The sequence below is a fragment of the Oncorhynchus nerka genome, linkage group LG9b (genome assembly GCF_034236695.1).
Source record: "Oncorhynchus nerka isolate Pitt River linkage group LG9b, Oner_Uvic_2.0, whole genome shotgun sequence".
In the NCBI taxonomy this organism is placed as follows: Eukaryota; Metazoa; Chordata; class Actinopteri; order Salmoniformes; family Salmonidae; genus Oncorhynchus; species Oncorhynchus nerka.
In genome coordinates this window covers 54,387,680-54,415,261 of record NC_088424.1, presented here as the reverse complement: position 1 = coordinate 54,415,261, position 27,582 = coordinate 54,387,680, and the positions used below count along the sequence as shown (strand labels likewise).

Here is a 27,582-nt window from a genome sequence, read left to right as displayed (position 1 = left end):
TCCACCTGGCAACTCCTACCCGGTCAACAGCACTGCACCCCCAACAGCAACTCGCCCAAGCCTTCCCCATTTCTCCTTCTCCCAAATCCATTCAGCTGAAGTTCTGAAAGAGCTGAAAAATCTGGACCCCTACAAATCAGCCGGGCTAGACAATCTGGACCCTTTCTTTCTAAAATTATCTGCGGAGAGAAATTGTTGCCACCCCTATTACTAGCCTGTTCAACCTCTCTTTCTTGTCATCTGAGATTCCCAAAGACTGGAAAGCAGCTGCGGTCATCCCCCTCTTCAAAGGGGGACACTCTTGACCCAAACTGCTACAGACCTATATCTATCCTACCATGCCTTTCTAAGGTCTTGAAAGCCAAGTCAACAAACAGATTACCGACCATTTCGAATCTCACCATACCTTCTCTGCTATGCAATCTGGTTTCAGAGCTGGTCATGGGTGCACCTCAGCCACGCTCAAGGTCCTAAACGATATCTTAACCGCCATCGATAAGAAACATTACTGTGCAGCCGTATTCATTGATCTGGCCAAGGCTTTCGACTCTGTCAACCACCACATCCTTATCGGCAGACTCGACAGCCTTGGTTTCTCAAATGATTGCCTCGCCTGGTTCACCAACTACTTCTCTGATAGAGTTCAGTGTGTCAAATCGGAGGGTCTGCTGTCCGGACCTCTGGCAGTCTCTATGGGGGTGCCACAGGGTTCAATTCTTGGACCGACTCTCTTCTCTGTATACATCAATGATGTTGCTCTTGCTGCTGGTGAGTCTCTGATCCACCTCTACGCAGACGACACCATTCTGTATACTTCCGGCCCTTCTTTGGACACTGTGTTAACAACCCTCCAGGCAAGCTTCAATGCCATACAACTCTCCTTCCGTGGCCTCCAATTGCTCTTAAATACAAGTAAAACTAAATGCATGCTCTTCAACCGATCGCTACCTGCACCTACCCGCCTGTCCAACATCACTACTCTGGACGGCTCTGACTTAGAATACGTGGACAACTACAAATACTTAGGTGTCTGGTTAGACTGTAAACTCTCCTTCCAGACCCATATCAAACATCTCCAATCCAAAGTCAAATCTAGAATTGGCTTCCTATTTCGCAACAAAGCATCCTTCACTCATGCTGCCAAACATACCCTTGTAAAATTGACCATCCTACCAATCCTCGACTTTGGCGATGTCATTTACAAAATAGCCTCCAATACCCTACTCAACAAATTGGATGCAGTCTATCACAGTGCTATCCGTTTTGTCACCAAAGCCCCATATACTACCCACCATTGCGACCTGTACGCTCTCGTTGGCTGGCCCTCGCTTCATACTCGTCGCCAAACCCACTGGCTCCATGTCATCTACAAGACCCTGCTAGGTAAAGTCCCCCTTATCTCAGCTCGCTGGTCACCATAGCATCTCCCACCTGTAGCACACGCTCCAGCAGGTATATCTCTCTAGTCACCCCAAAACCAATTCTTTCTTTGGCCGCCTCTCCTTCCAGTTCTCTGCTGCCAATGACTGGACGAACTACAAAAATCTCTTAAATTGGAAACACTTATCTCCCTCACTAGCTTTAAACACCAACTGTCAGAGCATCTTACAGATTACTGCACCTGTACATAGCCCACCTATAATTTAGCCCAAACAACTACCTCTTTCCTAACTGTATTTAATTTATTTATTTATTTTGCTCCTTTGCACCCCATTATTTTTATTTCTACTTTGCACATTCTTCCATTGCAATACTACCATTCCAGTGTTTTACTTGCTATATTGTATTTACTTTGCCACCATGGCCTTTTTGCCTTTACCTCCCTTCTCACCTAATTCGCTCACATTGTATATAGACTTGTTTTTTTACTGTATTATTGACTGTATGTTTGTTTTACTCCATGTGTAACTCTGTGTCGTTGTATGTGTCGAACTGCTTTGCTTTATCTTGGCCAGGTCGCAATTGTAAATGAGAACTTGTTCTCAACTTGCTTACCTGGTTAAATAAAGGTGAAATAAAAAAAAAAAATACCTTACATTATATATTACATTATATATTATACAGTATCCATTACATTATATATTACATTATACCTTACATTATACATTACATTATATATTATACATTATACATTACATTATATATTATACATTATATATTATACAGTATCCATTACATTATACATTACATTATATATTATACATTATACATTACATTATACCTTACATTATATATTATACATTACATTATATATTAAATTATACATTACATTATATATTATACATTATACCTTACATTATACATTATCCATTACATTATACATCTCATTATATATTATACATTATACATTACATGATATATTATACATTATACATTACATTATATATTATACATTATACATTACATGATATATTATACATTATACATTACATTATATATTATACATTATACCTTACATTATATATTATACATTATACCTTACATTATATATTATACATTATACCTTACATTATATATTATACATTATACCTTACATTATATATTATACATTATACCTTACATTATATATTATACATTATACATTACATTATATATTATACATTATACCTTACATTATATATTATACATTATACATCTCATTATATATTATACAGTATCCATTACATTATATATTTTGCATTACATTATACATTACGTTATACATTACGTTTTACATTATACCTTACATTACACATTACGTTTTACATTACGTTATACATTATACATTACATTATACATTACGTTATACATTACGTTATACATTACGTTTTACATTACACCTTACATTATACCTTACATTATACATTACATTATACATTACATTATACATTACGTTATACATTACGTTATACATTACGTTTTACATTATACCTTACATTATACCTTACATTATACATTACATTATACATTACATTATACATTACGTTATACATTACGTTTTACATTATACCTTACATTATACATTACATTATACATTACATTATACATTACGTTTTACATTATACCTTACATTATACCTTACATTATACATTACGTTACGTATTATATTAAAAATTGCATTATATTATAAATGATTGTATACCTTACATTATACATTGCATACATTATTGTATACCTTACATTACATATTACATTGCACCTTACATTACATATTGCATTATATTATACACTATATTATACATTACCTTATATTACATTACATTATATTGTACACATTACATTATACCTTTAAATTATACATTACATTATACTTTACTATACATTACATTATACATTACACATTACATTATACATAACATTACATTATAACTTACTATACCTTACATTTTACATTACATTATACCTTACATTATATATCAAATCAAATTTTATTTGTCACATACACATGGTTAGCAGATGTTAATGCGAGTGTAGCGAAATGCTTGTGCTTCTAGTTCCGACAATGCAGTAATAACCAACAAGTAATCTAACTAACAATTCCAAAACTACTACCTTATAGACACAAGTGTAAAGGGATGAAGAATATGTACATAACGATATATGAATGAGTGATGGTACAGAGCAGCATAGGCAAGATACAGTAGATGGTATCGAGTACAGTATATACATATGAGATGAGCATGTAAACAAAGTGGCATAGTTAAAGTGGCTAGTGATACATGTATTACATAAATATGCAGTAGATGATATAGAGTACAGTATATACATATACATATGAGATGAATAATGTAGGGTATGTAAACATTATATTAGGTAGCATTGTTTAAAGTGGCTAGTGATATATTTGACATAATTTCCCATCAATTCCCATTACTAAAGTGGCTGGAGTTGAGTCAGTGTGTTGGCAGCAGCCACTCAATGTTAGTGGTGGCTGTTTAACAGTCTGATGGCCTTGAGATATAAGCTGTTTTTCAGTCTCTCGGTCCCAGCTTTGATGCACCTGTACTGACCTCGCCTTCTGGATGATAGCGGGGTGAACAGGCAGTGGCTCGGGTGGTTGTTGTCCTTCATGATCTTTATGGCCTTCCTGTGACATCGGGTGGTGTAGGTGTCCTGGAGGGCAGGTAGTTTGCCCCCGGTGATGCGTTGTGCAGACCTCACTACCCTCTGGAGAGCCTTACGGTTGTGGGCGGAGCAGTTGCCGTACCAGGCGGTGATAGTTTGTGAGTGCTTTTGTGAGTGCTTTTGGTGACAAGCCAAATTTCTTCAGCCTCCTGAGGTTGAAGAGGCGCTACTGCGCCTTCTTCACGATGCTGTCTGTGTGGGTGGACCAATTCAGTTTGTCTGTGATGTGTATGCTGAGGAACTTAAAACTTGCTACCCTCTCCTCTACTGTTCCATCGATGTGGATAGGGGGGGTATTCCCTCTGCTGTTTCCTGAAGTCCACAATCATCTCCTTAGTTTTGTTGACGTTGAGTGTGAGGTTATTTTCCTGACACCACACTCCGAGGGCCCTCACCTCCTCCCTGTAGGCCGTCTCGTCGTTGTTGGTAATCAAGCCTACCACTGTTGTGTCGTTCGCAAACTTGATGATTGAGTTGGAGGCGTGCGTGGCCACGCAGTCGTGGGTGAACAGGGAGTACAGGAGAGAGCTCAGAACGCAACTTTGTGGGGCCCCAGTGTTGAGGATCAGAGGGGTGGAGATGTTGTTGCCTACCCTCACCACCTGGGGGCGGCCCGTCAGGAAGTCCAGTACCCAGTTGCACAGGGCGGGGTCGAGACCCAGGGTCTCGAGCTTGATGACGAGCTTGGAGGGCACTATGGTGTTAAATGCCGAGCTGTAGTCGATGAACAGCATTCTCACATAGGTATTCCTCTTGTCCAGATGGGTTAGGGCAGTGTGCAGTGTGGTTGAGATTGCATCGTCTGTGGACCTATTTTGGCGGTAAGCAAATTGGAGTGGGTCTAGGGTGTCAGGTAGGGTGGAGGTGATTATGGTCCTTGACTAGTCTCTCAAAGCACTTCATGATGACGGAAGTGAGTGCTACGGGCGGTAGTCGTTTAGCTCAGTTACCTTAGCTTTCTTGGGAACAGGAACAATGGTGGCCCTCTTGAAGCATGTGGGAACAGCAGACTGGGATAGGGATTGATTGAATATGTCCGTAAACACACCAGCCAGCTGGTCTGCGCATGCTCTGAGGCGCGGCTGGGATTGCCGTCTGGGCCTGCAGCCTTGCGAGGGTTAACACGTTTAAATGTTTTACTCACCTCGGCTGCAGTGAAGGAGAGGCCGCATGTTTTGGTTGCAGGCCGTGTCAGTGGCACTGTATTGTCCTCAAAGCGGGCAAAAAAGTTATTTAGTCTGCCTGGGAGCAAGACATCCTGGTCCGTGACGGGGCTGGTTTTCTTTTTGTAATCCGTGATTGACTGTAGACCCTGCCACATACCTCTTGTTTCTGAGCCGTTGAATTGAGATTCTACTTTGTCTCTATACTGACGCTTAGCTTGTTTGATTGCCTTGCGGAGGGAATAGCTACACTGTTTGTATTCGGTCATGTTTCCGGTCACCTTGCCCTGATTAAAAGCAGTGGTTCGCGCTTTCAGTTTCACGCGAATGCTGCCATCAATCCACGGTTTCTGGTTTGGGAATGTTTTAATCGTTGCTATGGGAACGACATCTTCAACGCACATTCTAATGAACTCGCACACCGAATCAGCGTATTTGTCAATGTTGTTGTCTGACGTAATACGAAACATATCCCAGCCCACGTGATGGAAGCAGTCTTGGAGTGTGGAATCAGATTGGTCGGACCAGCGTTGAACAGACCTCAGCGTGGGAGCTTCTTGTTTTAGTTTCTGTCTGTAGGCAGGGATCAACAAAATGGAGTCGTGGTCAGCTTTTCCGAAAGGAGGGTGGGGCAGGAAGTTAGAAAAGCAGTGATCCAAGGTTTTGCCAGCCCTGGTTGCGCAATCGATATGCTGATACAATATAGGGAGTCTTGTTTTCAGATTAGCCTTGTTAAAATCCCCAGCTACAATGAATGCAGCCTCAGGATGTATGGATTCCAGTTTGCAAAGAGTCAAATAAAGTTTGTTCAGAGCCATCGATGTGTCTGCTTGGGGGGGAATATATACGGCTGTGATTATAATCGAAGAGAATTCCCTTGGTAGATAATGCGGTCGACATTTGATTGTGAGGAATTCTAAATCAGGTGAACAGAAGGACTTGAGTTCCTGTATGCTTTTGTGACCACACCACGTCTCGTTAGCCATAAGGCATACGCCCCCGCCCCTCTTCTTACCAGAAAGATGTTTGTTTCTGTCGGCGCGATGCGTGGAGAACCCAGCTGGCTACACCGACTCCGATAGCGTCTCTCCAGTGAGCCATGTTTCCGTGAAGCAAAGAACGTTACAGTCTCTGATGGCCCTCTGGAATGCTACCCTTGCTCGGATTTCATCAACCTTGTTGTCAAGAGACTGGACATTGGCGAGAAGTATACTGGGGAGTGGTGCACGATATGCCCGTCTCCGGAGTCTGACCAGAAGACCGCTACGTTTCCCTCTTTTACAAAGTCGTTTTTTTTGGGGTCGCCGGCTGGGATCCATTCCGTTGTCCTGGGTGAAAGGCAGAACACAGCATCCGCTTCGCGAAAGTCATATTCTTGGTCGTACTGATGGTGAGTTGACGCTGCTCTTATATTCAGTAGTTCTTCTCGACTGTATGTAATGAAACCTAAGATGACCTGGGGTACTAATGTAAGAAATAACACGTAAAAAAACTAAAAACTGCATAGTTTCCTAGGAACACGAAGCGAGGCGGCCATCTCTGTCGGCGCCGGAAGTAGTGTATATTATACATTATACATTACATTATACATTACATTATACATTATCTATTACATTATACATTACATTATACATTACATTATACATTACATTATCTATTACATTATACATTACATTATACATTACATTATACATTACATTATATATTACATTATACATTACATTATACATTACATTATACATTACATTATCTATTACATTATACATTACATTATACATTACATTATATTATACATTATACATTACATTATACATTACATTATATATTACATTATACATTACATTATACATTACATTATACATTACATTATATTATACATTATACATTACATTATACATTACATTATATATTACATTATACATTACATTATACATTACATTATATTATACATTATACATTACATTATACATTACATTATATATTACATTATACATTACATTATACATTACATTATACATTAGATTATACATTACATTATATATTACATTATATATTATACATTATACATTACATTATACATTACATTATACATTACATTATATATTACATTATACATTACATTATACATTACATTATACATTACATTATATTATACATTATACATTACATTATACATTACATTATACATTACATTATCTATTACATTATACATTACATTATACATTACATTATATTATACATTATACATTACATTATACATTACATTATACATTACATTATATATTACATTATACATTACATTATACATTACATTATACATTACATTATACATCACATTATACATTACATTATACATTACATTATACATTACATTATACATTATACATTACATTATACATTACATTATACATTACATTATACATTACATTATACATCACATTATACATCACATTATACATCACATTATACATTACATTATACATCACATTATACATCATTATACATTACATTATACATCACATTATACATTACATTATACATTACATTATATTATACATTATACATTACATTATACATTACATTATACATTACATTATATATTACATTATACATTACATTATACATTACATTATACATCACATTATACATTACATTATACATTACATTATACATCACATTATACATCACATTATACATTACATTATACATTACATTATACATTACATTATACATTATACATTACATTATACATTACATTATACATTATACATTACATTATACATTACATTATACATCACATTATACATTACATTATACATCACATTATACATCACATTATACATTACATTATACATTACATTATACATCACATTATACATTACATTATACATTACATTATACATCACATTATACATTACATTATACATTACATTATACATCACATTATACATTACATTATACATCACATTATACATCACATTATACATTACATTATACATTACATTATACATCACATTATACATTACATTATACATCACATTATACATTACATTATACATTACATTATACATCACATTATACATCACATTATACATCACATTATACATTACATTATACATTACATTATACATTACATTATATATTACATTATACATTACATTATACATCACATTACATTATACATTACATTATACATTACATTATACATTACATTATACATCACATTATACATCACATTATACATTACATTATACATTACATTATACATCACATTATACATTACATTATACATTACATTATATTATACATTATACATTACATTATACATTACATTATACATTACATTATATATTACATTATACATTACATTATACATTACATTATACATCACATTATACATTACATTATACATTACATTATACATCACATTATACATCACATTATACATTACATTATACATTACATTATACATTACATTATACATTATACATTACATTATACATTACATTATACATTATACATTACATTATACATTACATTATACATCACATTATACATTACATTATACATCACATTATACATCACATTATACATTACATTATACATTACATTATACATCACATTATACATCACATTATACATTACATTATACATTACATTATACATTACATTATACATTACATTATACATCACATTATACATTACATTATACATTACATTATACATTACATTATACATCACATTATACATCACATTATACATCACATTATACATTACATTATACATTACATTATACATCACATTATACATTACATTATACATCACATTATACATTACATTATACATTACATTATACATCACATTATACATCACATTATACATTACATTATACATTACATTATACATTACATTATATATTACATTATACATTACATTATACATCACATTACATTATACATTACATTATACATTACATTATACATTACATTATACATCACATTTACATCACATTATACATTACATTATACATTACATTATACATTACATTATATATTACATTATACATCACATTACATTATACATTACATTATACATTACATTATACATCACATTATACATTACATTATACATTACATTATACATTACTCATTATATAATACATGATTCAATATAACATATATATATTTTTTACGTCATTTACATTTACATTTAAGTCATTTAGCAGACGCTCTTATCCAGAGCGACTTACAAATTGGTGCGTTCACCTTATGACATCCAGTGGAACAGCCACTTTACAATAGTGCATCTAAATCTTTTAAGGGGGAGAAGGATTACTTTATCCTATCCTAGGTATTCCTTAAAGAGGTGGGGTTTCAGGTGTCTCCGGAAGGTGGTGATTGACTCTACATTATTACATTATTATTACATTATTAATTACACATTACATTATATATTACATTTTCCTCTGTAGCTCAGTTGGTAGAGGCACTTGCAATGCCAGGGTTGCGGTATTGGAGGATTTGGATTGTAGTATGGCCTATGTCATTGACTAAAATGCTGTTTTTCAGGAGACCAACAACATTGGCCTATGTGATTCTGTGCACATTACCATGCTTCTCTATTCTGATCGCCGGTTCCAAGGTAAAACATTTTTTTATTTTTTTATATAAATGTCAGGGCATGTGTCACTTGACTTTGACTCTCTTGTGAGTGGAGTATGTGTGCACAGTGATCAAACACACACACAGGAACAGGATGTGATGGGGAGTCAGGTACTCACTAACAATCCTAAATACAACAGCTTAACTATTAACCTGATCCACGGTGGAATGAAGTAGGAATTCTAACACAAGGTTACGTCATGTCATTACATTCTCACATTAACCGTCTCACCCTAACCGTCTCACACTAACCGTCTCACCTTAACCCTAATAACCAACATCATGACCTTTCACCAGCCTGTGAAGTTCATAAATGTTTTCATCTGTAGCCTAATAAACTCCATGCTTTTCAGCGTTATGGTGGGAGGACCACACACCATATCATCGCATTGATGGTTATTAAATCAATATTTGAGCATGAAGGTGTTTGCCATTTCTTGCATAATTATTTATATTCCTACAGTTGAAGTCGGAAGTTTACATACACTTACGTTGGAGTCATTAAAACACTTTTTTAAAACACATTTTTCAACCACTCCACAAATTTCTTCTCAACAAACTATAGTTTTGGCACGTCGGTCAGGACATCTACTTTGTGCATGACACAAGTAATTTTTCCAACAATTGTTTATAGACAGATTATTTCACTTACAATTCACTGTATCACTATTCCAGTGGGTCAGAAGTGTACATACACTAAGTTGACTGTGCCTTTAAACAGTTTGGAAATGCCAGAAAATGATGTCATGGCTTTAGAAGCTTCTGATAGGCTAATTGACATCATTTGAGTCAATTGGAGTTGTACCCGTGGATGTATTTCAAGGCCTACCTTCAAACTCAGTGCCTCTATGCTTGACATCATGGGAAAATCTAAATAATTTAGCCAATACCTCAGAAAACAAATTGTAGACCTCCACAAGTCTGGTTCAAATGCCTGAAGGTACCACATGTATATGTACAAACAATAGTATGCAAGTATAAACACTATGGGACCACGCAGCCATCATACCGCAAAGGAAGGAGACGTGTTCTTTCTCCTAGAGATTAATGTACTTTGGTGCGAAAAGTGCAAATCAATTACAGAACAACAGCATTGGACCTTGTGAAGATGCTGGAGGAAACGGGTACAAAATGATCTATATCCACAGTAAAACGAGTCCTATATCAACATAACCTGAAAGGTCACTCAGCAAGGAAGAGGACACTGCTCCAAAACTGCCATAAAAAGCCAGACTAAAGTTTGCAACTGCACATGGGGACAAAGATCATACTTGTTGGAGAAATGTCCTCTGGTCTGATGAAACAAAAATAGAACTGTTTGGCCATAATGACCATTTTGTTTGGAGGAAAAAGTGGGAGGCTTGCAAGCCGAACACTATCCAAACCGTGAAGCACGGGGGTGGCAGCATCATGTTGTGGGGGTGCTTTGCTGCAGGAGGGACTGGTGCACTTCACAAAATAGATGGCACCATAAGGCAGGAAAATGATATGGATATATTGAAGCAACATCTCAAGGCATCAGGAAGTTAAAGCTTGGCCGCAAATGGGTCTTCCAAATGGACAATGACCCCAAGCATACTTTCAAAGTTGTGGCAAAATGGCTTAAGGACAACAAAGTCAAGGTATTGGAGTGGCCATCACAAAGCCCTGACCTAAGTCCTATAGAAAATTTGCCGGCAGATCTGAAAAACTGTGTGCAAGCAAGGAGGCCTAATATACAAACCTTACTCAGTTACACCAGCTCTGTCAGGAGGAATGGGCCAAAATTCACCCAACTTATTGTGGGAAGCTTGTGGAAGGCTACCTGAAACGTTTGACCCAAGTTAAATAATTTAAAGGCAATGCTACCAAATACTAATTGAGTGTATGTAAACTTCTGATCCACTAGGAATGTGATGAAAGAAATACAAGCTGAAATAAATAATTCTCTCTACTATTATTCTATTATTCTGACATTTCACATTCTTAAAATATAGTGTTGATCATAATTGACTTAAGACAAGGATTTTTTACTAGGACGAAATATCAGGAATTGTGGAAAAACTGCTTTTAAATGTATTTGGCTAAGGTGTATGTAAAGTCCCAACTTCAACTGTTCAGTCGTGGCCAAAAGTTTTGAGAAGGACACAAATATAAATGTTCACAAAGTCTGCTACCTCAGTTTGTATGATGGCAATTTGCATATACTCCAGAATGCTATGAAGTGTTCAGATGAATTGCAATTAATTACAAAGTCCCTATTTGCAATTGAACTGAATCCCCCAAAAACATTTCCACTGCATTTCAACCCTGCCACAAAAGGACCAGCTGACATCATGTCAGTGATTCTCTCATTAACACAGGTGTGAGAGTTGACAAGGACAAGGCTGGGGATCACTCTGTCATCCTGATTGAGTTCGAATAACAGACTGGAAGCTTCAAAAGGAGGGTGGTGCTTGGAATCATTGTTCTTCCTCTGTCAACCATGGTTACCTGCAAGGAAACACGTGCCATCATCATTGATTTGCACAAAAAGGGCTTCACAGGCAAGGATATTGCTGCCAGTAAGATTGCACCTAAATCAACCATTTATCGGATCATCAAGAACTTCAAGGAGAGCGGTTCAATTGTTGTGAAGAAGGCTTCAGGGCGCCAAAGAAAGTCCAGCAAGCGCCAGGACCGTCTCCGAATGTTGATTCAGCTGCGGGATCGGGGCACCACCAGTATAGAGCTTGCTCAGGAATGGAAGCAGACAGATGTGAGTGCATCTGCACGCACAGTGAGGCGAAGATTTATGGAGGATGGCCTGGTGTCAAGAAGGGCAGCAAAGAAGCCACTTCTCTCCAGGAAAAACATCAGGTACAGACTGATATTTGCAAAAGGTACAGGGATTGGACTGCTGAGGACTGGGGTAAAGTCATTTTCTCTGATTAATCCACTTTCCGGTTGTTTGGGGCATCCGGAATAAAGCTTGTCCAGAGAAGACAAGGTGAGCGCTACCATCATTCCTGTGTCATGCCAACAGTAAAGCATCGTGAGAACATTCATGCGTGGGGTTGCTTCTCAGCCGAGGGAGTGGGCTCACTCACAATTTTGCATAACAACACAGCCATGAATAAAGAACGGTACCAACACATCCTCCGAGAGCAACTTCTCCCAACCATCCAGGAACAGTTTGGTGATGAACAATGCCTTTTCCAGCATGATGGAGCACCTTGCCATAAGGAAAAGGTAATAACTAGGTGGCTCTGGGAACAAAACATGGATATTTTGGGTCCATGGCCAGGAAACTCCCCAGACCTTAATCCCATTGAGAACTTTTGGTCAAACTTCAAGAGTCGGGTAGACAAACAAAAACCCACCAATTCTGACAAACTCCAAGCATTGATTATGCATGAAAGCCAGGATGTGGCCCAGAAGTTAATTGACAGCATGTCAGGGCGGATTGCAGAGGACTTGAAAAAGAAGGGTCAACACTGCAAATCTTGACTCTTTGCATCTTCATATAATTGTCAATAAAAGCCTTTGACACTTATGAAATGCTTGTAATTATACTTCAGTATTCCATAGTAACATCTGACAAAAATATTTAGACACTGAAGCAGCAAACTTTTGAAATTAATATTTGTGTCATTCTCAAAACTTTTGGCCATGACTGCACATGTACATTTTACCTCAATTACCTCAACACTGGTGCCCCCGCACATTGACTCTTTACCGGTACCCCCTGTATATAGCCCCGCTATTGTTATTTACTGCTGCTCTTTAATTATTTGTTGTTCTTATCTCTTACTTTCTTTTAGGCATTTTCTCAACTGCATTGTTGTTTAAGGGCTTCTAAGTAAGCGTTGAATACCTGTTGTATTTGACGCATGTGACAAATAAAATTTGATTTGAAACATGGTTACAGAAGACATTTTCTCTGATGCAGGTGGACAGATACTCTGCACTTCCTTAACACTCTAACCCCAAATCCTAACCCCAAGCCCTTACCCTAATCCTTAACTGTTTCTCTCTAAGTTGCTCCATGCAGGTGCAGGTGGATAAAGAATCACAGTACAGATAGGACCACTTCTCTGAACTGCCTTAACCCCTGACATCTAACCCTAACCTTAACCCCTGACATCTAACCCTAACCTTAACCCCTGACATCTAACCTTAACCTATAGCCCTAAACCCTAACTCAATCTCGCTCTACGTTGGTCCATTCAGGTGCAGGTGGATAAGGGACCCCAGTACAGACAGGACCACTTCTCTGAGCTGCCCGTCTCTCTTGTGCTCTTCTCTCTCATCTGTGTGGATATCATCGAGAGGATCCGGCCGTGCTGCCTCACTGGGCAAGGTACTGTTGTTACTGCCTCACTGGGCATGGTGCTGTTGTTACTGCCTCACTGGGCATGGTGCCGTTGTTACTGCCTCACTGGGCATGGTACCGTTGTTACTGCCTCACTGGGCATGGTACCGTTGTTACTGCCTCACTGGGCATGGTACCGTTGTTACTGCCTCACTGGGCATGGTACCGTTGTTACTGCCTCACTGGGCATGGTGCCGTTTTACTGCCTCACTGGGCATGGTGCCGTTGTTACTGCCTCACTGGGCATGGTGCCGTTGTTACTGCCTCACTGGGCATGGTGCCGTTGTTACTGCCTCACTGGGCATGGTGCCGTTGTTACTGCCTCACTGGGCATGGTGCCGTTGTTACTGCCTCACTGGGCATGGTGCCGTTGTTACTGCCTCACTGGGCATGGTGCCGTTGTTACTGCCTCACTGGGCATGGTGCCGTTGTTACTGCCTCACTGGGCATGGTGCCGTTGTTACTGCCTCACTGGGCATGGTGCCGTTGTTACTGCCTCACTGGGCATGGTGCCGTTGTTACTGCCTCACTGGGCATGGTGCCGTTGTTACTGCCTCACTGGGCATGGTGCCGTTGTTACTGCCTCACTGGGCATGGTGCCGTTGTTACTGCCTCACTGGGCATGGTGCCGTTGTTACTGCCTCACTGGGCATGGTGCCGTTGTTACTGCCTCACTGGGCATGGTGCCGTTGTTACTGCCTCACTGGGCATGGTACCGTTGTTACTGCCTCACTTACTTCAGATGGTAGTGATAAATCTGCTACTAGTAATGTATATCTGCTACTGATGCTACTAGTAATATATATCTGCCACTAGTGATGTATATCTGCTACTAGTGATGTATATCTGCTACTAGTGATGTATATCTGCTACTAGTGATGTATATCTGCTACTAGTGATGTATATCTGCTACTAGTGATGTATATCTGCTACTGGTGATGTATATCTGTTACTGATACTACTAGTGATGTATATCTTCTACGAGTGATGTATACTACCGTTCAAAAGTTTGGGGTCACTTAGAAATGTCCTTGAAATGTCCTGTTCTTGTTCTGAGAAGTGAATTTGAAGAAGAAATTGCCAAGAAACTGCCTTTACAAATGTTAAAATATTTTAAAGGCCCAGTGCAGTCAAAAAAACATAAAAATAACATCAAATTGATCTGAAATACAGTGTAGACATTGTTAAATTTGTAAATTACTATTGTAGCTGGAAACGGCTGATTTTGAGTGGAATATCTATATAGGCGTACAGAGATCCAATATCAGCAACCATCACTCCTGTTTTCCAATGGCACGTTGTGTTAGCTAATCGAAGTTGATCATTTTAAAAGGCTAATTGATCATTAGAAAACCCTTATGCAATTATTTTAGCACAGCTGAAAACTGTTCTGATTAAAGAAGCAACAAAGCTGGCCTTTAGACTAGTTAAGTATCTGGATCATCAGCATTTGTGGGTTCGATTACAGGCTCAAAATGTCTAGAAACAAAGCACTTTCTTCTGAAACTCGTCAGTCTATTCTTGTTCTGAGAAATGAAGGCTATTCCATGCAAGAAATTGCTAAGAAACTGAAGATCTCGTACAACGCTGTGTACTCCTCCCTTCACAGAACAGAGCAAACTGGCCCTAACCAGAATAGAAAGAGTGGGAGGCCCCGGTGCCCATCTGAGCACGAGGAGAAGTACATTAGTGTCTAGTTTGAGAAACAGACGCCTCACAAGTCCTCAACTGGCAGCTTCATTAAATAGTACCCGCAAAACACCAGTCTCGACGTCAACAGTGAAGAGGGGTACTGGCCTTCTAAGCAGAGTTCCTCTGTCCAGTGTCTGTGTTATTTTGCCCATCTTAATCTTTTATTTTTATTGGCCAGTCTGAGATATGGCTTTTTCTTTGCAACTCTGCCTAGAAGGCCAGCATCCCGGAGTCACCTCTTCACTGTTGACGATGACACTGGTGTTTTGCGGGTACTATTTAATGAAGATGTCAGTTGAGGACTTGTGAGGTGTAGACTGACTAGTTTCAGAATAAAGTGCTTTGTTTCTGGACATTTTCAGGCTGTAGTCAAAACCACAAATGATGATGCTCCAGATACTCAACAGAATGCCATTTTTTTATTGCTTCTTTAATCAGGACAACAGTTTTCAGCTGTGCTAACATAAACGCAAAAGGCTTTTCTAATGATCAATTTGCCTTTTAAAATGATCAACTTGTATTAGCTAACAAAATGTGCCATTGGAACATGGGAGTGATCAAATCAAATCAATGTATTTATATAGCTCTTTGTACATCAGCTGATATCTCAAAGTGCTGTACAGAAACCCAGCCTAAAACCCCAAACGGCTAGCAATGTAGGTACAGAAGCACGGTGGCTAGGAAAAACTCCCTAGAAAGGCCAAAACCTAGGAAGAAACCTAGAGAGGAACCAGGCTATGTGGGGTGGCCAGTCCTCTTATGGCTGTGCCGGGTGAAGATTATAACAGAACATGGCCAAGATGTTCAAATGTTCATAAATGACCAGCATGGTCAAATAATAATAATCACAGGCAGAACAGTTGAAACTGGAGCAGCAGCACAGCCAGGTGGACTGGCGACAGCAAGGAGTCATCATGCCAGGTAGTCCTGAGACATGGTCCTAGGGCTCAGGTCCTCCGAGAGAGAGAAAGAAAGAGAGAATTAGAGAGAGCATACTTAAATTCGCACAGGACACCGGATAGGACAGGAGAAGTACTCCAGATATAACAAACTGACCCTAGCCCACCAACACATAAACTACTGCAGCATAAATACTGGAGGCTGAGACAGGAGGGGTCAGGAGACACTGTGGCCCCATCCGATGACACCCCCGGACAGGGCCAAACAGGAAGGATATAACCCCACCCACTTTGCCAAAGCACAGCCCCCACACCACTAGAGGGATATCTTCAACCACCAACTTACCATCCTGAGACAAGGCCGAGTATAGCCCACAAAGATCTCCGCCACGGCACAACCCAAGGGGGGGCGCCAACCCAGACAGGATGACCACATCAGTGAATCAACCCACTCAGGTGACGCACCCCCTCCTGGGACGGCATGAGAGAGCCCCAGTAAGCCAGTGACTCAGCCCCTGTAATAGGGTTAGAGGCAGAGAATCCCAGTGGAGAGGGGAACCGGCCAGGCAGAGACAGCAAGGGCGGTTCGTTGCTCCAGAGCCTTTCCGTTCACCTTCCCACTCCTGAGCCAGACTACACTCAATCATATGACCCACTGAAGAGATGAGTCTTCAGTAAAGACTTAAAGGCTGAGACCGAGTTTGTGTCTCTGACATGGGTAGGCAGACCGTTCCATAAAAATGGAGCTCTATAGGAGAAAGCCCTGCCTCCAGCAGTTTGCTTAGAAATTCTAGGGACAATTAGGAGGCCTGCGTCTTGTGACCGTAGCGTACGTGTAAATCAAATCAAATCAAATCAAATTTTATTTGTCACATACACATGGTTAGCAGATGTTAGTGCGAGTGTAGCGAAATGCTTGTGCTTCTAGTTCCGACAATGCAGTAATAACCAACAAGTAATCTAGCTAATAATTCCAAAACTACTACCTTATAGACACAAGTGTAAGGGGATAAAGAATATGTACATAAAGATATATGAATGAGTGATGGTACAGAGCGGCATAGGCGAGATACAGTAGATGGTATTGAGTGCAGTATATACATATGAGATGAGTATGTAAACAAAGTGGCATAGTTAAAGTGGCTAGTGATACATGTATTACATAAGGATGCAGTAGATGATATAGAGTACAGTATATACGTATACATATGAGATGAATAATGTAGGGTATGTAAACATTATATTAGGTAGCATTGTTTAAAGTGGCTAGTGATATATTTGACATAATTTCCCATCAATTCCCATTATTAAAGTGGCTGGAGTTGAGTCAGTGTGTTGGCAGCAGCCACTCAATGTTAGTGGTGGCTGTTTAACCTCTTAAGTCGACCCTCTACTTTTTTTGAACATTCTGTTAAAAATCGCGCAACATTTCAGCGCCCTGCTACTCATGCCAGGAATATAGTATATGCATTTGCTTAGTCTGTGTGGATAGAAAACACTCAGACGTTTAAAAACTGGTTAAATCACTGCTGTGGCTTTACCAGAACGGCATTTACATCGAAAAGCACAGGAAAAACTGATCACTGAAAATGGGAAAATATATCCATGCGCTACTTGAACCCATTGATAAACGTGAACCACAATTAATTGACTGAGGTTGCAGTACCTACAGCTTCCACACGGTGTCTAGAGTCTTGTCATTTCCCTTCGAGTTTTTTTCTTGGTCAAACACATACAGGACACCGTATCTCCTCCGGTCTAGGACCGGATATTTTCGTTGAGTTTCTAGCCGGACATTTTTCCAGACGGACAGCTAATGATCTTTACATCGCCTCCTGATGAATTTTATCGCTTATTAACGTTTACTAATACCTAAAGTTGCATTACAAACGTATTTCGAAGTGTTTTGTGAAAGTTTATCGTCGACTTTTTGAATTTTAAAAAATGACGTTACGTTTTGAAACAATGTTTTTTCGTTTATCACACAGTCTACATATAACGATATCTAGGCTTTATATGGACCGATTTAATCGAAATAAAGACCCAAATAGTGTTTATGGGACATCTAGGAGTGCCAACAAAGAAGATGGTGAAAGGTAATGAATGTTTTCTATTTTATTGTGCGGTTTGTGTAACGCCGAAATGCTAATTATTTTGTTTACGTCCCCTGTGGGTCTTTTGGGGTGTTGCATGCTATCAGATAATAGCTTCTCATGCTTTCGCCGAAAAGCATTTTAAAAATCTGACTTGTTTCCTGGATTCACAACGAGTGTAGCTTTAATTCGATACCCTGCATGTGTATTTTAATGAACTTTTGAGTTTTAACTAATACTATTAGCATTTAGCGTAGCGCATTTGCATTTCCAGAGCTCTAGTTGGGACGCAAGCGTCCCGAGTAGAAGCAACAGGTTAACAGTCTGATGGCCTTGAGATATAAGCTGTTTTTCAGTCTCTCGGTCCCAGCTTTTATGCACCTGTACTGACCTCGCCTTCTGGATGATAGCGGGGTGAACAGGCAGTGGCTCGGGTGGTTGTTGTCCTTCATGATCTTTATGGCCTTCCTGTGACATCAGGTGGTGTAGGTGTCCTGGAGGGAAGGTAGTTTGCCCCCGGTGATGCGTTGTGCAGACCTCACTACCCTCTGGAGAGCCTTACGGTTGTGGGCGGAGCAGTTGCCGTACCAGGCGGTGATACAGCCCGACAGGATGCTCTCGATTGTACATCTGTAGAAGTTTGTGAGTGCTTTTGGTGACAAGCCGAATTTCTTCAGCCTCCTGAGGTTGAAGAGGCGCTGCTGCGCCTTCTTCACGATGCTGTCTGTGTGGGTGGACCAATTCAGTTTGTCTGTGATGTGTACGCCGAGGAACTTAAAACTTACTACCCTCTCCACTACTGTTCCATCGATGTGGATAGGGGGGTGTTCCCTCTGCTGTTTCATGAAGTCCACAATCATCTCCTTAGTTTTGTTGACGTTGAGTGTGAGGTTATTTTCCTGACACCACACTCCGAGGGCCCTCACCTCCTCCCTGTAGGCCGTCTCGTCGTTGTTGGTAATCAAGCCTACCACTGTTGTGTCGTCCGCAAACTTGATGATTGAGTTAGAGGCGTGCGTGGCCACGCAGTCGTGGGTGAACAGGGAGTACAGGAGAGGACTCAGAACGCACCCTTGTGGGGCCCCAGTGTTGAGGATCAGCGGGGTGGAGATGTTGTTGCCTACCCTCACCACCTGGGGGCGGCCCATCAGGAAGTCCAGTACCCAGTTGCACAGGGCGGTATCGAGACCCAGGGTCTCGAGCTTGATGACGAGCTTTGAGAGCACTATGGTGTTAAATGCCGAGCTGTAGTCGATGAACAGCATTCTCACATAGGTATTCCTCTTGTCCAGATGGGTTAGGGCAGTGTGGTTGAGATTGCATCGTCTGTGGACCTATTTGGGCGGTAAGCAAATTGGAGTGGGTCTAGGGTGTCAGGTAGGGTGGAGGTGATGTGGTCCTTGACTAGTCTCTCAAAGCACTTCATGATGACGGAAGTGAGTGCTACGGGCGGTAGTCGTTTAGCTCAGTTACCTTAGCTTTCTTGGGAACAGGAACAATGGTGGCCCTCTTGAAGCATGTGGGAACAACAGACTAGGATAGGGATTGATTGAATATGTCCGTAAATACACCAGCCAGCTGGTCTGCGCATGCTCTGAGGGCGCGGCTGGGGATGCCGTCTGGGCCTGCAGCCTTGCGAGGGTTGACACGTTTAAATGTTTTCCTCACGTCGGTTGCAGTGAAGGAGAGTCCGCATGTTTTAGTTGCGGGCAGTGTCAGTGGCACTGCATTGCCCTCAAAGCGGGCAAAAAAGTCATTTAGTCTGCCTGGGAGTAAGACATCCTGGTCCGTGACGGTGCTGGTTTTCTTTTTGTAATCCGTGATTGACTGTAGACCCTGCCACATACCTCTTGTGTCTGAGCCGTTGAATTGAGATTCTACTTTGTCTCTATACTTACGCTTAGCTTGTTTGATTGCCTTGCGGAGGGAATAGTTACATTGTTTGTATTCGGTCATTGTTTCCAGTGGTTCGCGCTTTCAGTTTCACGCGAATGCTGCCTTCAATCCACGGTTTCTGGTTTTGGAATGTTTTAATCGTTGCTATGGGAACGACATCTTCAACGCACGTTCTAATGAACTCGCACACCGAATCAGCGTATTCGTCAATCTTGTCATCTGACGCAATACGGAACATATCCCAGTCCACGTGATGGAAGCAGTCTTGGAGTGTGGAATCAGATTTGTCGGACCAGCACGGGAGCTTCTTGTTTTAGTTTCTGTCTGTAGGCAGGGATCAACAAAATGGAGTTGTGGTCAGCTTTTCCGAAAGGAGGGCGGGGCAGGGCCTTATATGCGTCGCGGAAGTTGGAATAGCAATGATCCAAGGTTTTTCCAGCCCTGGTTGCGCAATCGATATGCTGATACAATTTAGGGAGTCTTGTTTTCAGATTAGCCTTGTTAAAATCCCCAGCTACAATGAATGCAGCCTCCAGATATATGGATTCCAGTTTGCAAAGAGTCAAAGAAAGTTTGTTCAGAGCCATCGATGTGTCTGCTTGGGGGAATATATACGGCTGTGATTATAATCGAAGAGAATTCCCTTGGTAGATAATGCGGTCTACATTTGATTGTGAGGAATTCTAAATCAGGTGAACAGAAGGACTTGAGTTCCTGTATGTTGTTTTGGCCACACCACGTCACGTTAACCATAAAGCATACGCCCCCGCCCCTCTTCTTACCAGAAAGATGTTTGTTTTTGTCGGCGCGATGCGATAGCGTCTCTCCAGTGAGCCATGTTTCCGTGAAGCAAAGAACGTTACAGTCTCTGATGTCCCTCTGGAATGCTACCGTTGCTCGGATTTCATCAACCTTGTTGTCAAGAGACTGGACATTGGCGAGGAGAATGCTAGGGAGTGGTGCACGATGTGCCCGTCTCCGGAGTCTGACCAGAAGACCGCTTCGTTTTCCCCTTTTCGAAGTCGGGTAGGTATGTACGGCAGGACCAAATTCGAGAGATAGGTAGGAGCAAGCCCATGTAATGCTTTGTAGGTTAGCAGTAAAACCTTGAAATCAGCCCTTGCTTTGACAGGAAGCCAGTGTAGGGAGGCTAGCACTGGAGTAATATGATCAAATGTTTTGGTTCTAGTCAGGATTCTAGCAGCCGTATTTAGCACTAACTGAAGTTCATTTAGTGCTTTATCCAGGTAGCCGGGTCAGAGGACAAACCATTCACAGAGACAAACTGATATCTTTCCGACAGATAAGATCTAAACCAGGCCAGAACTTGTCCGTGTAGACCAATTTGGGTTTCCAATCTCTCCAAAAGAATGTGGTGATCGATGGCATCAAAAGCAGCACTAAGGTCTAGGAGCACGAGGACAGATGCAGAGCCTCGATCCGATGCCATTAAAATGTCATTTACCACCTTCACAAGTGCAGTCTCAGTGCTATGATGGGGTCTAAAACCAGACTGAAGCATTTTGTATAGATTGTTTGTCTTCAGGAAGGCAGTGAGTTGCTGCGCAACATCCTTTTCAAAAAAAATTGAGAGGAATATAAGATTCGATATAGGCCGATTAGTTTTTAAAAATATTTTCTGGATCAAGGTTTGGCTTTTTCAAGAGAGACTTTATTACTGCCACTTTTAGTGAGTTTGGTACACATCCGGTGGAAAGAGAGCCGTTTATTATGTTCAACATAGGAGGGCCAAGCACAGGAAGCAGCTCTTTCAGTAGTTTAGTTGGAATAGGGTCCAGTATGCAGCTTGAAGGTTTAGAGGCCATGATTATTTTCATCATTGTGTCAAGAGATATAGTACTAAAACACTTGAGCGTCTCTCTTGATCCTATGTCCTGGCAGAGTTGTGCAGACTCAGGACAACTGAGCTTTGAAGGAATACACAGATTTAATGAGGAGTCTGTAATTTGCTTTCTAATAATCATAATCTTTTCCTCAAAGAAGTTCATGAATTTATCACTGCTAAAGTGAAAGCCATCCTCTCTTGGGGAATGCTGCTTTTTAGTTAGCTTTGCGACAGTATCAAAAAGGAATTTCGGATTGTTCTTATTTTCCTCAATTAAGTTAGAAAAATAGGATGATCGAGCAGCAGTAAGGACTCTTAGGTACTACACGGTACTGTCTTTCCAAGCTAGTCGGAAGACTTCCAGTTTGGTGTGGCGCCATTTCCGTTCCAATTTTCTGGAAGCTTGCTTCAGAGCTCGGGTATTTTCTGTGTACCAGGGAGCTAGTTTCTTATGAGAAATGTTTTTAGTTTTTAGGGGTGCAACTGCATCTAGGGTACTGCGCAAGGTTAAATTGAGTTCCTCAGTTAGGTGGTTAACTGATTTTTGTCCTCTGGTGTCCTTGGGTAGACAGAGGGGAATCTGGAAGGACATCAAGGAATCTTTGTGTTGTCTGTGAATTTATAGCACATGGAATAAGCAAACGTACAGTCAATAACACAACAGAATAAAATCTATATACAGTGTGTGCAAATGAGGTAGGATAAGGGAGGTAAGGCAATAAGTAGGCCGTAGTGGCAAAGTAATTAGAATTTAGAAATTAAACACTGGAGTGATAGATGTGCAGAAGATGAATGTGCAAGTAGAGATACTGGGGTGAAAAGGAGCAAAAATAAATAAATAACTATGGATGGGCTATTTACAGATGGGCTATGTACAGGTGCAATGATCTGTGAGCTGCTCTGACAGCTGATGCTTAAAGTTAGTGAGGGAAATATGTCTCCATCTTCAGTGATTTTTGCTATTCGTTCCTGTCATTGGCAGCAGATACCTGGAAGGAAAGGCGGCCAAAGTAGGAATAGGCTTTGGGGGGTGACCAGTGAAATATACCTGCTGAAGCGTGTGCTACGGGTGATTGCTGCTATGGTGACCAGTGAGCTGAGATAAGGTGGGGCTTTACCTAGCAAAGACTTATAGATGACCTGGAGCCAGTGGGTTCGGCGACGAATACAAAGCGAGGGCCAGCCAACGAGAGCATACAGGTCCCAGTGGTGGGTAGTATATGGGGCTTTGGTGACAAAACGGATGGCATTGTGGTAGACTGCATCCAATTTGCTGAGTAGAGTGTTGGAGGCTATTTTGTAAATTACATCGCCGAAGTCAAGGATTGGTAGAATAGTCAGTTTTACGGGGGTATGTTTAGCAGCATGAGTGAAGGATGCTTTGTTGCGAAATAGGAAGCTGGTTCTAGTTTTAATTTTGGATTGGAGATGCTTAATGTGAGTCTGGAAGGAGAGTTTACAGTCTAACCAGACACCTAGGTATTTGTAGTTGTCCACATATTCTAAGTCAGAACCGTCCAGAGTAGTGATGCTGGACTGGCGTCAGGTGCGGGCAGCGATCGGTTGAAGTGCATGCATTTAGTTTTATGAGCAGTTGTATGCCATGAAAGGAGTGTTGTATGGCATTCAAGCTTGTCTGCAGGTTAGCTAACACAGTGTCCAAAGAAGGGCCAGAATTATACAGAATCAAATATTATTTGAGATAAAAAGACAGCTGCATTGGACCTTTTCAGAAATGACTAAATCCAAATGGAAACTGTAGTAATGATGATGGACCTACATTCATATTGTTTCTTGATGGTCCAGCTCGCTGAAAAAGCGAAACAGTCAGAGAGCATCAAAAATTCCCAATACAATTCATTGAGATTATTTTTTCCACGTTTTGTCAGCGAGGAAATAGAACACATTTTCAATGTGGCCCTCCGGACCTCGTTGAAGACCAAATGCGGTCAAATGAGTTTGACATCTCTGATGTAGACAATATTGCCATGGTCTGTAACCGGTAAAAATTTCGACTGAATGATCTGTTTTCTGCTATTTGATGAAAGGCATGACCAATTTCTATAAAATACGTCTATTTTTATTATTCTAAGCATGATCAATGTGGGCACCACTGATACTACTATATAATGATGTCCTGTTGTCTCCTCCAGCAGACCGTATGGAAATGGATCTGGACATGCCGGGTCCTGTTCTGACCCACCTGGAGCAGGTGAACAGCGTGTCGGGCCAACTGTACTATGAGAGGGGGCAGAACGGGGTGTTGGGGGAACGGTTCTGCTACAGGGAGGTGGAGAGACCAGGAAGCAGTCGGCTCACGACCAACCAGCGGCCTACCTGTACTCCCTCGTCACACTCCCACTCTGGCCCGCTCCGTGTCCTGTGGTCCCAGGATATGAGGTCAGAGGTGATTGTTCACAGCTTCCTGTTCTGGATGGATGTGGTGGAGCTGGTGCGCGTGGCGGGGATTCCAGATGTGTTTTACTCTGGCTGGGTGTTTGCTGTCTACATCCTGGCATTTGTGTCCTGTCTCCGTCTGGCAGTGACGCCTCACAGCGCTCTACTGCCATCAGCTGGCTTTTTCCTGCAGGACCTGCCTTTTCTGCTGCTGCGCCTCAGTCTGATCTCTGTCCACGGCTACATCACACCCCTGCTTTACCCAATGAAGAACCTGTTGGTCTGCCTTACATTCACCTACTTCAACTTCCTGACCAAGCTCCGCCTCTTCCGCAGAGATAGCATGTTCTAGTCTTGCCCACCAGACACTCTCTCTCTGTCGAGGCGTCTGGTTTCACAGCGCCTCAGAACTGGACTTGACGGGGAGTCTATGGCAGGAGCAGTGAAAAGTGGTGTAAAGTACATTTTATCTGTACTTTTATTTACTATTTATGTTTTTGACAACTTTTACTCCACTACATTCCTAAAGAAAATAATGTACTTTTTACTCCTTACATTTTCCCTGACACCCAAAAGTACACATCACATGTTGAATGCTTAGCTGCACAGGATAATTGTCTAATTCACACACTTATCAAGATAACATCCCTGGTCATCCCTACTGCCTCTGATCTGGCAGACTCACTAAACACAAATGCTTAGTTTGCAAATTATATCTGAGTGTTGAACTGTGCACCTGGCTATCTGTAAATTTAAAACACAAGAAAATTGTGTTGTCTGGTTTGCTTAATATAAGGAATTTTCTATTATTTATTATTTTACTTTTGATACTTATTTACATTTAAAACCAAATACTTTTAGACTTTTACTCAAGTAGTATTTTATTGGTTGACTTTCACTTTTACTTGAGCCATTTTCTATTAAGGTATCTTTTTACTTTTGCTCAAGGATGAAAATTGGGTACTTATTCCACCACTGGTAAACAGTCCGTTTTAATTGGCTGATCGCTCAGTCCATCACCATCTAGCAGAACCCTTAGAACCATCCTCCCTCCATTGTTGAGTTTAATGTGCCAAGCAGAGCAAGTGATTTAAACAACGAAGTGAGTTAGGACAATCTGAAAGTATGCATCTTAGATTTTTTTTCACTTATAAACTGACTTGGCTTTGCTATACCGCAGTCGAAGCCTGGCAGCAGCCTACCTACCAAAGGTTGCACAGTGTCCATAACAATGAAGGAAGCGCATCTCTATCCCAAACCTTTCAATAGTTATCTATATTACCCGAGTTTTGTCTTATTCCATTTATTTATATGAAAATGCTAAAACTTTAGATAACAATAGATGGCGAAGTCAAAGATACTGGTTTCCATTTGTTGCAAAGTTTTCCCTAAATGCTTATGACATATCCAGAACCAGCCAGCTGGCTAATCTTTTGAACACAGTAAAAAACAAACAGCAACATCAACACATTAGCTCGCCAGCTACACTGACAGCTGTCAGTGCCTTATTTGTTGATGTTTCTCCCACCCCTAATTCGTGAGTATGTAGCCTCCCTTATTCTTTGGAGGTGGAACCTAAAATAGAGTTTCCGCTCTAGAACAGGAATTAAGTCAAAATGGGGACGGCATTGCCCTCTGGTGGGGTCCTTTACCCCAGTAGTAAGCATTTTACTGTTAGTGTACAACTGTTCTTGACATGTGGTTGCGGCCAACATTTTTCAAGACAATTTCTTCTGTATTTGCAGTGTGATTTAAAACTCATATTTGAGTAGACTAAGCACATATCTAAAAAAAATTGACAATCAGTCTGTACAACTGAAATTACTCTACACATTTGATGAATGTAAGACTTGTCATTTCCAATGTATATAAGCCATGAATAAAAGTCTTAATACATTATGGTAGTTTTTTTTTTAAATCAAAGGACAGTAGAGTAAAGTAGAGTTCAGTAAAGTAGAGTTCAGTAAAGTAGAGTTCAGTAAAGTAGAGTTCAGTAAAGTAGAGTTCAGTAAAGTAGAGTTCAGTACGGCAAAGTAGAATGTAATCAATCAAATGTATTTTTGAAGCCTTTCTTACATGATATCTGATATCTCAAAGTGCTGTACAGAAACCCAGCCTAAAACCCCAAACAGCAGGCAATGCAGGTGTAGAAACATGGTAGCTAGGAAAAACTACCTAGAAAGGCCAGAACCTATGGAGAATCGTAGAGAGGAACTATGAAGGGAGAGGCTATGAGGGGTGGCCTCTTCTGGCTGTGCCGGGTGGAGATTATAACAGAACATGGCCAAAATGTTCATAGATGACCAGCAGGGTCAAATAATAATAATCACAGTGGTTGTTGAGGGTGCAGCAAGTCAGCACCTCAGGAGTAAAATGTCAGTTGGCTTTTCATAGCCGATCATTGAGTATCTCTACCGCTCCTCCTGTCTCTAGAGAGTTGAAAACAGCAGGTCTGGGACAGGTAGCACGTCCGGTGAACAGGTCCGGGTTACATAGCC

General features: G+C 40.5%; 1 pseudogene; it reads left to right on the top strand.

The window, feature by feature from the left end:
• Positions 1–26,981, top strand: part of LOC115119956 (transmembrane protein 236-like) — a 39,318-nt pseudogene extending 12,337 nt beyond the window's left edge.
• The last annotated feature ends 601 nt before the right edge of the window (positions 26,982–27,582 follow it).